This window comes from Lepisosteus oculatus, unplaced genomic scaffold (assembly GCF_040954835.1).
Source record: "Lepisosteus oculatus isolate fLepOcu1 unplaced genomic scaffold, fLepOcu1.hap2 HAP2_SCAFFOLD_837, whole genome shotgun sequence".
Classification (NCBI taxonomy): Eukaryota; Metazoa; Chordata; class Actinopteri; order Semionotiformes; family Lepisosteidae; genus Lepisosteus; species Lepisosteus oculatus.
In genome coordinates this window covers 20,001-30,008 of record NW_027168401.1, presented here as the reverse complement: position 1 = coordinate 30,008, position 10,008 = coordinate 20,001, and the positions used below count along the sequence as shown (strand labels likewise).

The following is a 10,008-nucleotide window of genomic DNA, read 5'->3' as shown; positions in this document are numbered from 1 at the left end:
ACGCTGCTCCCCCTCTCTCTTGCCTGCCTGGCTGCCTTCCTGCCAGTCCCGGGCGGGGGCCCTGCTCTTTGATCTTCTGTCAACGGCCCGACAACGACCGCAGCCGCAGGGGGCGCCAGCCGCCCGGCCTCCTTAGCTTAGGCCCCTCCCACCGGCAGCAGCTGTGCCCAACCGGCTGCGAGCGAAAGCCGAGCGCCAGCACCTGCGGGCAGAGGCAAGGGGCAGCTCTCTCTCCGGAGGGAGGGACGGGGACGCGCGCACGCACACACACACGCCTGCCTGCCGAAAAAAAAAGAAAGAAAAGGTGGATATACTAAGTTTTTGGGAGGGAAAACGCCCAGCTGTCGAAAGGGGCCCGCCTGCAGGGACGGGGACGGACACACGCAAGCAAGCAAGCAAGCAAGCAAGCAAGCCAGCAAGCCAGCAAGCCAGCAAGCCAGCAAGCCAGCAAGCCAGCAAGCAAGCCACGCCTGCCTCCCTGGGAAAAGGCTGAAAAACCTAAGTTTTTTGGAGGGAAAACGCACGGGAGCCGAAAAGGGGGCCGGCCTGCTTGCCCAGAGAGTCGAGACGCGGGAGAGCGCACAGAGGGAGCACGGGAACGGAGAGGGCGAGAGAGAGACGGACACAGAGACACACAGATGGACGAGGGACGAGGGACGAGACCCGAGAAGAAGGAGCTCCAGTCCGCTTCGCTCGCTACGTCTGTCTTTTCACCGCTGAGAGAAGGTGGTGCACCGCTCCCGGAGGCGCTGCAATACCGGGCCGATGCGTGGAGAGGACGGAGCAAGCTCCTGATCCAGCTCCCTGTTCCAAAAATCCGTTTAATATGTGGTCCCCCGATGGGGGACGTATCAGATATTAAACTGATAAGAACAGATACTACACTTGATCTTAGCCAAAAGGCCGAGAAGCGATGCCCACAAAGGCGCGGAGCGACGCGCGGGCGTTCCGCTGGCGCACAGTGGCGCAGGCCGACTCCTCTGGAGCCCGGGACCCGCGCGGCTGCCGGCCTCCCTGCAGCCAGAGGCCTCGAAGCGGGACGCTGCTCCCCCTCTCTCTTGCCTGCCTGGCTGCCTTCCTGCCAGTCCCGGGCGGGGGCCCTGCTCTTTGATCTTCTGTCAACGGCCCGACAACGACCGCAGCCGCAGGGGGCGCCAGCCGCCCGGCCTCCTTAGCTTAGGCCCCTCCCACCGGCAGCAGCTGTGCCCAACCGGCTGCGAGCGAAAGCCGAGCGCCAGCACCTGCGGGCAGAGGCAAGGGGCAGCTCTCTCTCCGGAGGGAGGGACGGGGACGCGCGCACGCACACACACACGCCTGCCTGCCGAAAAAAAAAGAAAGAAAAGGTGGATATACTAAGTTTTTGGGAGGGAAAACGCCCAGCTGTCGAAAGGGGCCCGCCTGCAGGGACGGGGACGGACACACGCAAGCAAGCAAGCAAGCAAGCAAGCAAGCCAGCAAGCCAGCAAGCCAGCAAGCCAGCAAGCCAGCAAGCCAGCAAGCAAGCCACGCCTGCCTCCCTGGGAAAAGGCTGAAAAACCTAAGTTTTTTGGAGGGAAAACGCACGGGAGCCGAAAAGGGGGCCGGCCTGCTTGCCCAGAGAGTCGAGACGCGGGAGAGCGCACAGAGGGAGCACGGGAACGGAGAGGGCGAGAGAGAGACGGACACAGAGACACACAGATGGACGAGGGACGAGGGACGAGACCCGAGAAGAAGGAGCTCCAGTCCGCTTCGCTCGCTACGTCTGTCTTTTCACCGCTGAGAGAAGGTGGTGCACCGCTCCCGGAGGCGCTGCAATACCGGGCCGATGCGTGGAGAGGACGGAGCAAGCTCCTGATCCAGCTCCCTGTTCCAAAAATCCGTTTAATATGTGGTCCCCCGATGGGGGACGTATCAGATATTAAACTGATAAGAACAGATACTACACTTGATCTTAGCCAAAAGGCCGAGAAGCGATGCCCACAAAGGCGCGGAGCGACGCGCGGGCGTTCCGCTGGCGCACAGTGGCGCAGGCCGACTCCTCTGGAGCCCGGGACCCGCGCGGCTGCCGGCCTCCCTGCAGCCAGAGGCCTCGAAGCGGGACGCTGCTCCCCCTCTCTCTTGCCTGCCTGGCTGCCTTCCTGCCAGTCCCGGGCGGGGGCCCTGCTCTTTGATCTTCTGTCAACGGCCCGACAACGACCGCAGCCGCAGGGGGCGCCAGCCGCCCGGCCTCCTTAGCTTAGGCCCCTCCCACCGGCAGCAGCTGTGCCCAACCGGCTGCGAGCGAAAGCCGAGCGCCAGCACCTGCGGGCAGAGGCAAGGGGCAGCTCTCTCTCCGGAGGGAGGGACGGGGACGCGCGCACGCACACACACACGCCTGCCTGCCGAAAAAAAAAGAAAGAAAAGGTGGATATACTAAGTTTTTGGGAGGGAAAACGCCCAGCTGTCGAAAGGGGCCCGCCTGCAGGGACGGGGACGGACACACGCAAGCAAGCAAGCAAGCAAGCAAGCAAGCCAGCAAGCCAGCAAGCCAGCAAGCCAGCAAGCCAGCAAGCCAGCAAGCAAGCCACGCCTGCCTCCCTGGGAAAAGGCTGAAAAACCTAAGTTTTTTGGAGGGAAAACGCACGGGAGCCGAAAAGGGGGCCGGCCTGCTTGCCCAGAGAGTCGAGACGCGGGAGAGCGCACAGAGGGAGCACGGGAACGGAGAGGGCGAGAGAGAGACGGACACAGAGACACACAGATGGACGAGGGACGAGGGACGAGACCCGAGAAGAAGGAGCTCCAGTCCGCTTCGCTCGCTACGTCTGTCTTTTCACCGCTGAGAGAAGGTGGTGCACCGCTCCCGGAGGCGCTGCAATACCGGGCCGATGCGTGGAGAGGACGGAGCAAGCTCCTGATCCAGCTCCCTGTTCCAAAAATCCGTTTAATATGTGGTCCCCCGATGGGGGACGTATCAGATATTAAACTGATAAGAACAGATACTACACTTGATCTTAGCCAAAAGGCCGAGAAGCGATGCCCACAAAGGCGCGGAGCGACGCGCGGGCGTTCCGCTGGCGCACAGTGGCGCAGGCCGACTCCTCTGGAGCCCGGGACCCGCGCGGCTGCCGGCCTCCCTGCAGCCAGAGGCCTCGAAGCGGGACGCTGCTCCCCCTCTCTCTTGCCTGCCTGGCTGCCTTCCTGCCAGTCCCGGGCGGGGGCCCTGCTCTTTGATCTTCTGTCAACGGCCCGACAACGACCGCAGCCGCAGGGGGCGCCAGCCGCCCGGCCTCCTTAGCTTAGGCCCCTCCCACCGGCAGCAGCTGTGCCCAACCGGCTGCGAGCGAAAGCCGAGCGCCAGCACCTGCGGGCAGAGGCAAGGGGCAGCTCTCTCTCCGGAGGGAGGGACGGGGACGCGCGCACGCACACACACACGCCTGCCTGCCGAAAAAAAAAGAAAGAAAAGGTGGATATACTAAGTTTTTGGGAGGGAAAACGCCCAGCTGTCGAAAGGGGCCCGCCTGCAGGGACGGGGACGGACACACGCAAGCAAGCAAGCAAGCAAGCAAGCAAGCCAGCAAGCCAGCAAGCCAGCAAGCCAGCAAGCCAGCAAGCCAGCAAGCAAGCCACGCCTGCCTCCCTGGGAAAAGGCTGAAAAACCTAAGTTTTTTGGAGGGAAAACGCACGGGAGCCGAAAAGGGGGCCGGCCTGCTTGCCCAGAGAGTCGAGACGCGGGAGAGCGCACAGAGGGAGCACGGGAACGGAGAGGGCGAGAGAGAGACGGACACAGAGACACACAGATGGACGAGGGACGAGGGACGAGACCCGAGAAGAAGGAGCTCCAGTCCGCTTCGCTCGCTACGTCTGTCTTTTCACCGCTGAGAGAAGGTGGTGCACCGCTCCCGGAGGCGCTGCAATACCGGGCCGATGCGTGGAGAGGACGGAGCAAGCTCCTGATCCAGCTCCCTGTTCCAAAAATCCGTTTAATATGTGGTCCCCCGATGGGGGACGTATCAGATATTAAACTGATAAGAACAGATACTACACTTGATCTTAGCCAAAAGGCCGAGAAGCGATGCCCACAAAGGCGCGGAGCGACGCGCGGGCGTTCCGCTGGCGCACAGTGGCGCAGGCCGACTCCTCTGGAGCCCGGGACCCGCGCGGCTGCCGGCCTCCCTGCAGCCAGAGGCCTCGAAGCGGGACGCTGCTCCCCCTCTCTCTTGCCTGCCTGGCTGCCTTCCTGCCAGTCCCGGGCGGGGGCCCTGCTCTTTGATCTTCTGTCAACGGCCCGACAACGACCGCAGCCGCAGGGGGCGCCAGCCGCCCGGCCTCCTTAGCTTAGGCCCCTCCCACCGGCAGCAGCTGTGCCCAACCGGCTGCGAGCGAAAGCCGAGCGCCAGCACCTGCGGGCAGAGGCAAGGGGCAGCTCTCTCTCCGGAGGGAGGGACGGGGACGCGCGCACGCACACACACACGCCTGCCTGCCGAAAAAAAAAGAAAGAAAAGGTGGATATACTAAGTTTTTGGGAGGGAAAACGCCCAGCTGTCGAAAGGGGCCCGCCTGCAGGGACGGGGACGGACACACGCAAGCAAGCAAGCAAGCAAGCAAGCAAGCCAGCAAGCCAGCAAGCCAGCAAGCCAGCAAGCCAGCAAGCCAGCAAGCAAGCCACGCCTGCCTCCCTGGGAAAAGGCTGAAAAACCTAAGTTTTTTGGAGGGAAAACGCACGGGAGCCGAAAAGGGGGCCGGCCTGCTTGCCCAGAGAGTCGAGACGCGGGAGAGCGCACAGAGGGAGCACGGGAACGGAGAGGGCGAGAGAGAGACGGACACAGAGACACACAGATGGACGAGGGACGAGGGACGAGACCCGAGAAGAAGGAGCTCCAGTCCGCTTCGCTCGCTACGTCTGTCTTTTCACCGCTGAGAGAAGGTGGTGCACCGCTCCCGGAGGCGCTGCAATACCGGGCCGATGCGTGGAGAGGACGGAGCAAGCTCCTGATCCAGCTCCCTGTTCCAAAAATCCGTTTAATATGTGGTCCCCCGATGGGGGACGTATCAGATATTAAACTGATAAGAACAGATACTACACTTGATCTTAGCCAAAAGGCCGAGAAGCGATGCCCACAAAGGCGCGGAGCGACGCGCGGGCGTTCCGCTGGCGCACAGTGGCGCAGGCCGACTCCTCTGGAGCCCGGGACCCGCGCGGCTGCCGGCCTCCCTGCAGCCAGAGGCCTCGAAGCGGGACGCTGCTCCCCCTCTCTCTTGCCTGCCTGGCTGCCTTCCTGCCAGTCCCGGGCGGGGGCCCTGCTCTTTGATCTTCTGTCAACGGCCCGACAACGACCGCAGCCGCAGGGGGCGCCAGCCGCCCGGCCTCCTTAGCTTAGGCCCCTCCCACCGGCAGCAGCTGTGCCCAACCGGCTGCGAGCGAAAGCCGAGCGCCAGCACCTGCGGGCAGAGGCAAGGGGCAGCTCTCTCTCCGGAGGGAGGGACGGGGACGCGCGCACGCACACACACACGCCTGCCTGCCGAAAAAAAAAGAAAGAAAAGGTGGATATACTAAGTTTTTGGGAGGGAAAACGCCCAGCTGTCGAAAGGGGCCCGCCTGCAGGGACGGGGACGGACACACGCAAGCAAGCAAGCAAGCAAGCAAGCAAGCCAGCAAGCCAGCAAGCCAGCAAGCCAGCAAGCCAGCAAGCCAGCAAGCAAGCCACGCCTGCCTCCCTGGGAAAAGGCTGAAAAACCTAAGTTTTTTGGAGGGAAAACGCACGGGAGCCGAAAAGGGGGCCGGCCTGCTTGCCCAGAGAGTCGAGACGCGGGAGAGCGCACAGAGGGAGCACGGGAACGGAGAGGGCGAGAGAGAGACGGACACAGAGACACACAGATGGACGAGGGACGAGGGACGAGACCCGAGAAGAAGGAGCTCCAGTCCGCTTCGCTCGCTACGTCTGTCTTTTCACCGCTGAGAGAAGGTGGTGCACCGCTCCCGGAGGCGCTGCAATACCGGGCCGATGCGTGGAGAGGACGGAGCAAGCTCCTGATCCAGCTCCCTGTTCCAAAAATCCGTTTAATATGTGGTCCCCCGATGGGGGACGTATCAGATATTAAACTGATAAGAACAGATACTACACTTGATCTTAGCCAAAAGGCCGAGAAGCGATGCCCACAAAGGCGCGGAGCGACGCGCGGGCGTTCCGCTGGCGCACAGTGGCGCAGGCCGACTCCTCTGGAGCCCGGGACCCGCGCGGCTGCCGGCCTCCCTGCAGCCAGAGGCCTCGAAGCGGGACGCTGCTCCCCCTCTCTCTTGCCTGCCTGGCTGCCTTCCTGCCAGTCCCGGGCGGGGGCCCTGCTCTTTGATCTTCTGTCAACGGCCCGACAACGACCGCAGCCGCAGGGGGCGCCAGCCGCCCGGCCTCCTTAGCTTAGGCCCCTCCCACCGGCAGCAGCTGTGCCCAACCGGCTGCGAGCGAAAGCCGAGCGCCAGCACCTGCGGGCAGAGGCAAGGGGCAGCTCTCTCTCCGGAGGGAGGGACGGGGACGCGCGCACGCACACACACACGCCTGCCTGCCGAAAAAAAAAGAAAGAAAAGGTGGATATACTAAGTTTTTGGGAGGGAAAACGCCCAGCTGTCGAAAGGGGCCCGCCTGCAGGGACGGGGACGGACACACGCAAGCAAGCAAGCAAGCAAGCAAGCAAGCCAGCAAGCCAGCAAGCCAGCAAGCCAGCAAGCCAGCAAGCCAGCAAGCAAGCCACGCCTGCCTCCCTGGGAAAAGGCTGAAAAACCTAAGTTTTTTGGAGGGAAAACGCACGGGAGCCGAAAAGGGGGCCGGCCTGCTTGCCCAGAGAGTCGAGACGCGGGAGAGCGCACAGAGGGAGCACGGGAACGGAGAGGGCGAGAGAGAGACGGACACAGAGACACACAGATGGACGAGGGACGAGGGACGAGACCCGAGAAGAAGGAGCTCCAGCCGCTTCGCTCGCTACGTCTGTCTTTTCACCGCTGAGAGAAGGTGGTGCACCGCTCCCGGAGGCGCTGCAATACCGGGCCGATGCGTGGAGAGGACGGAGCAAGCTCCTGATCCAGCTCCCTGTTCCAAAAATCCGTTTAATATGTGGTCCCCCGATGGGGGACGTATCAGATATTAAACTGATAAGAACAGATACTACACTTGATCTTAGCCAAAAGGCCGAGAAGCGATGCCCACAAAGGCGCGGAGCGACGCGCGGGCGTTCCGCTGGCGCACAGTGGCGCAGGCCGACTCCTCTGGAGCCCGGGACCCGCGCGGCTGCCGGCCTCCCTGCAGCCAGAGGCCTCGAAGCGGGACGCTGCTCCCCCTCTCTCTTGCCTGCCTGGCTGCCTTCCTGCCAGTCCCGGGCGGGGGCCCTGCTCTTTGATCTTCTGTCAACGGCCCGACAACGACCGCAGCCGCAGGGGGCGCCAGCCGCCCGGCCTCCTTAGCTTAGGCCCCTCCCACCGGCAGCAGCTGTGCCCAACCGGCTGCGAGCGAAAGCCGAGCGCCAGCACCTGCGGGCAGAGGCAAGGGGCAGCTCTCTCTCCGGAGGGAGGGACGGGGACGCGCGCACGCACACACACACGCCTGCCTGCCGAAAAAAAAAGAAAGAAAAGGTGGATATACTAAGTTTTTGGGAGGGAAAACGCCCAGCTGTCGAAAGGGGCCCGCCTGCAGGGACGGGGACGGACACACGCAAGCAAGCAAGCAAGCAAGCAAGCAAGCCAGCAAGCCAGCAAGCCAGCAAGCCAGCAAGCCAGCAAGCCAGCAAGCAAGCCACGCCTGCCTCCCTGGGAAAAGGCTGAAAAACCTAAGTTTTTTGGAGGGAAAACGCACGGGAGCCGAAAAGGGGGCCGGCCTGCTTGCCCAGAGAGTCGAGACGCGGGAGAGCGCACAGAGGGAGCACGGGAACGGAGAGGGCGAGAGAGAGACGGACACAGAGACACACAGATGGACGAGGGACGAGGGACGAGACCCGAGAAGAAGGAGCTCCAGTCCGCTTCGCTCGCTACGTCTGTCTTTTCACCGCTGAGAGAAGGTGGTGCACCGCTCCCGGAGGCGCTGCAATACCGGGCCGATGCGTGGAGAGGACGGAGCAAGCTCCTGATCCAGCTCCCTGTTCCAAAAATCCGTTTAATATGTGGTCCCCCGATGGGGGACGTATCAGATATTAAACTGATAAGAACAGATACTACACTTGATCTTAGCCAAAAGGCCGAGAAGCGATGCCCACAAAGGCGCGGAGCGACGCGCGGGCGTTCCGCTGGCGCACAGTGGCGCAGGCCGACTCCTCTGGAGCCCGGGACCCGCGCGGCTGCCGGCCTCCCTGCAGCCAGAGGCCTCGAAGCGGGACGCTGCTCCCCCTCTCTCTTGCCTGCCTGGCTGCCTTCCTGCCAGTCCCGGGCGGGGGCCCTGCTCTTTGATCTTCTGTCAACGGCCCGACAACGACCGCAGCCGCAGGGGGCGCCAGCCGCCCGGCCTCCTTAGCTTAGGCCCCTCCCACCGGCAGCAGCTGTGCCCAACCGGCTGCGAGCGAAAGCCGAGCGCCAGCACCTGCGGGCAGAGGCAAGGGGCAGCTCTCTCTCCGGAGGGAGGGACGGGGACGCGCGCACGCACACACACACGCCTGCCTGCCGAAAAAAAAAGAAAGAAAAGGTGGATATACTAAGTTTTTGGGAGGGAAAACGCCCAGCTGTCGAAAGGGGCCCGCCTGCAGGGACGGGGACGGACACACGCAAGCAAGCAAGCAAGCAAGCAAGCAAGCCAGCAAGCCAGCAAGCCAGCAAGCCAGCAAGCCAGCAAGCCAGCAAGCAAGCCACGCCTGCCTCCCTGGGAAAAGGCTGAAAAACCTAAGTTTTTTGGAGGGAAAACGCACGGGAGCCGAAAAGGGGGCCGGCCTGCTTGCCCAGAGAGTCGAGACGCGGGAGAGCGCACAGAGGGAGCACGGGAACGGAGAGGGCGAGAGAGAGACGGACACAGAGACACACAGATGGACGAGGGACGAGGGACGAGACCCGAGAAGAAGGAGCTCCAGTCCGCTTCGCTCGCTACGTCTGTCTTTTCACCGCTGAGAGAAGGTGGTGCACCGCTCCCGGAGGCGCTGCAATACCGGGCCGATGCGTGGAGAGGACGGAGCAAGCTCCTGATCCAGCTCCCTGTTCCAAAAATCCGTTTAATATGTGGTCCCCCGATGGGGGACGTATCAGATATTAAACTGATAAGAACAGATACTACACTTGATCTTAGCCAAAAGGCCGAGAAGCGATGCCCACAAAGGCGCGGAGCGACGCGCGGGCGTTCCGCTGGCGCACAGTGGCGCAGGCCGACTCCTCTGGAGCCCGGGACCCGCGCGGCTGCCGGCCTCCCTGCAGCCAGAGGCCTCGAAGCGGGACGCTGCTCCCCCTCTCTCTTGCCTGCCTGGCTGCCTTCCTGCCAGTCCCGGGCGGGGGCCCTGCTCTTTGATCTTCTGTCAACGGCCCGACAACGACCGCAGCCGCAGGGGGCGCCAGCCGCCCGGCCTCCTTAGCTTAGGCCCCTCCCACCGGCAGCAGCTGTGCCCAACCGGCTGCGAGCGAAAGCCGAGCGCCAGCACCTGCGGGCAGAGGCAAGGGGCAGCTCTCTCTCCGGAGGGAGGGACGGGGACGCGCGCACGCACACACACACGCCTGCCTGCCGAAAAAAAAAGAAAGAAAAGGTGGATATACTAAGTTTTTGGGAGGGAAAACGCCCAGCTGTCGAAAGGGGCCCGCCTGCAGGGACGGGGACGGACACACGCAAGCAAGCAAGCAAGCAAGCAAGCAAGCCAGCAAGCCAGCAAGCCAGCAAGCCAGCAAGCCAGCAAGCCAGCAAGCAAGCCACGCCTGCCTCCCTGGGAAAAGGCTGAAAAACCTAAGTTTTTTGGAGGGAAAACGCACGGGAGCCGAAAAGGGGGCCGGCCTGCTTGCCCAGAGAGTCGAGACGCGGGAGAGCGCACAGAGGGAGCACGGGAACGGAGAGGGCGAGAGAGAGACGGACACAGAGACACACAGATGGACGAGGGACGAGGGAC

At 63.2% G+C, this 10,008-nt stretch overlaps 9 non-coding genes across 9 annotated transcripts; all 9 read right to left on the bottom strand.

Annotated features, from left to right (window-relative positions):
• Window positions 1–724: 724 nt before the first annotated feature.
• LOC138236002 (U2 spliceosomal RNA) lies at window positions 725–915 on the bottom strand. The gene has a single exon (XR_011188410.1). It is a non-coding gene; the product is annotated as a U2 spliceosomal RNA (small nuclear RNA).
• Window positions 916–1,763: 848 nt separating this feature from the next.
• On the bottom strand, window positions 1,764–1,954 carry LOC138236001 (U2 spliceosomal RNA). The gene has a single exon (XR_011188409.1). It is a non-coding gene; the product is annotated as a U2 spliceosomal RNA (small nuclear RNA).
• Window positions 1,955–2,802: 848 nt separating this feature from the next.
• Window positions 2,803–2,993, bottom strand: LOC138236000 (U2 spliceosomal RNA). The gene has a single exon (XR_011188408.1). It is a non-coding gene; the product is annotated as a U2 spliceosomal RNA (small nuclear RNA).
• An 848-nt stretch (window positions 2,994–3,841) lies between these two features.
• LOC138235999 (U2 spliceosomal RNA) lies at window positions 3,842–4,032 on the bottom strand. The gene has a single exon (XR_011188407.1). It is a non-coding gene; the product is annotated as a U2 spliceosomal RNA (small nuclear RNA).
• Window positions 4,033–4,880: 848 nt separating this feature from the next.
• On the bottom strand, window positions 4,881–5,071 carry LOC138235998 (U2 spliceosomal RNA). The gene has a single exon (XR_011188406.1). It is a non-coding gene; the product is annotated as a U2 spliceosomal RNA (small nuclear RNA).
• An 848-nt stretch (window positions 5,072–5,919) lies between these two features.
• LOC138235997 (U2 spliceosomal RNA) lies at window positions 5,920–6,110 on the bottom strand. Its single transcript, XR_011188405.1, has one exon. It is a non-coding gene; the product is annotated as a U2 spliceosomal RNA (small nuclear RNA).
• Window positions 6,111–6,957: 847 nt separating this feature from the next.
• On the bottom strand, window positions 6,958–7,148 carry LOC138235996 (U2 spliceosomal RNA). Its single transcript, XR_011188404.1, has one exon. It is a non-coding gene; the product is annotated as a U2 spliceosomal RNA (small nuclear RNA).
• Window positions 7,149–7,996: 848 nt separating this feature from the next.
• LOC138235994 (U2 spliceosomal RNA) lies at window positions 7,997–8,187 on the bottom strand. Its single transcript, XR_011188402.1, has one exon. It is a non-coding gene; the product is annotated as a U2 spliceosomal RNA (small nuclear RNA).
• Window positions 8,188–9,035: 848 nt separating this feature from the next.
• LOC138235993 (U2 spliceosomal RNA) lies at window positions 9,036–9,226 on the bottom strand. The gene has a single exon (XR_011188401.1). It is a non-coding gene; the product is annotated as a U2 spliceosomal RNA (small nuclear RNA).
• Between the last annotated feature and the right edge of the window lie 782 nt (window positions 9,227–10,008).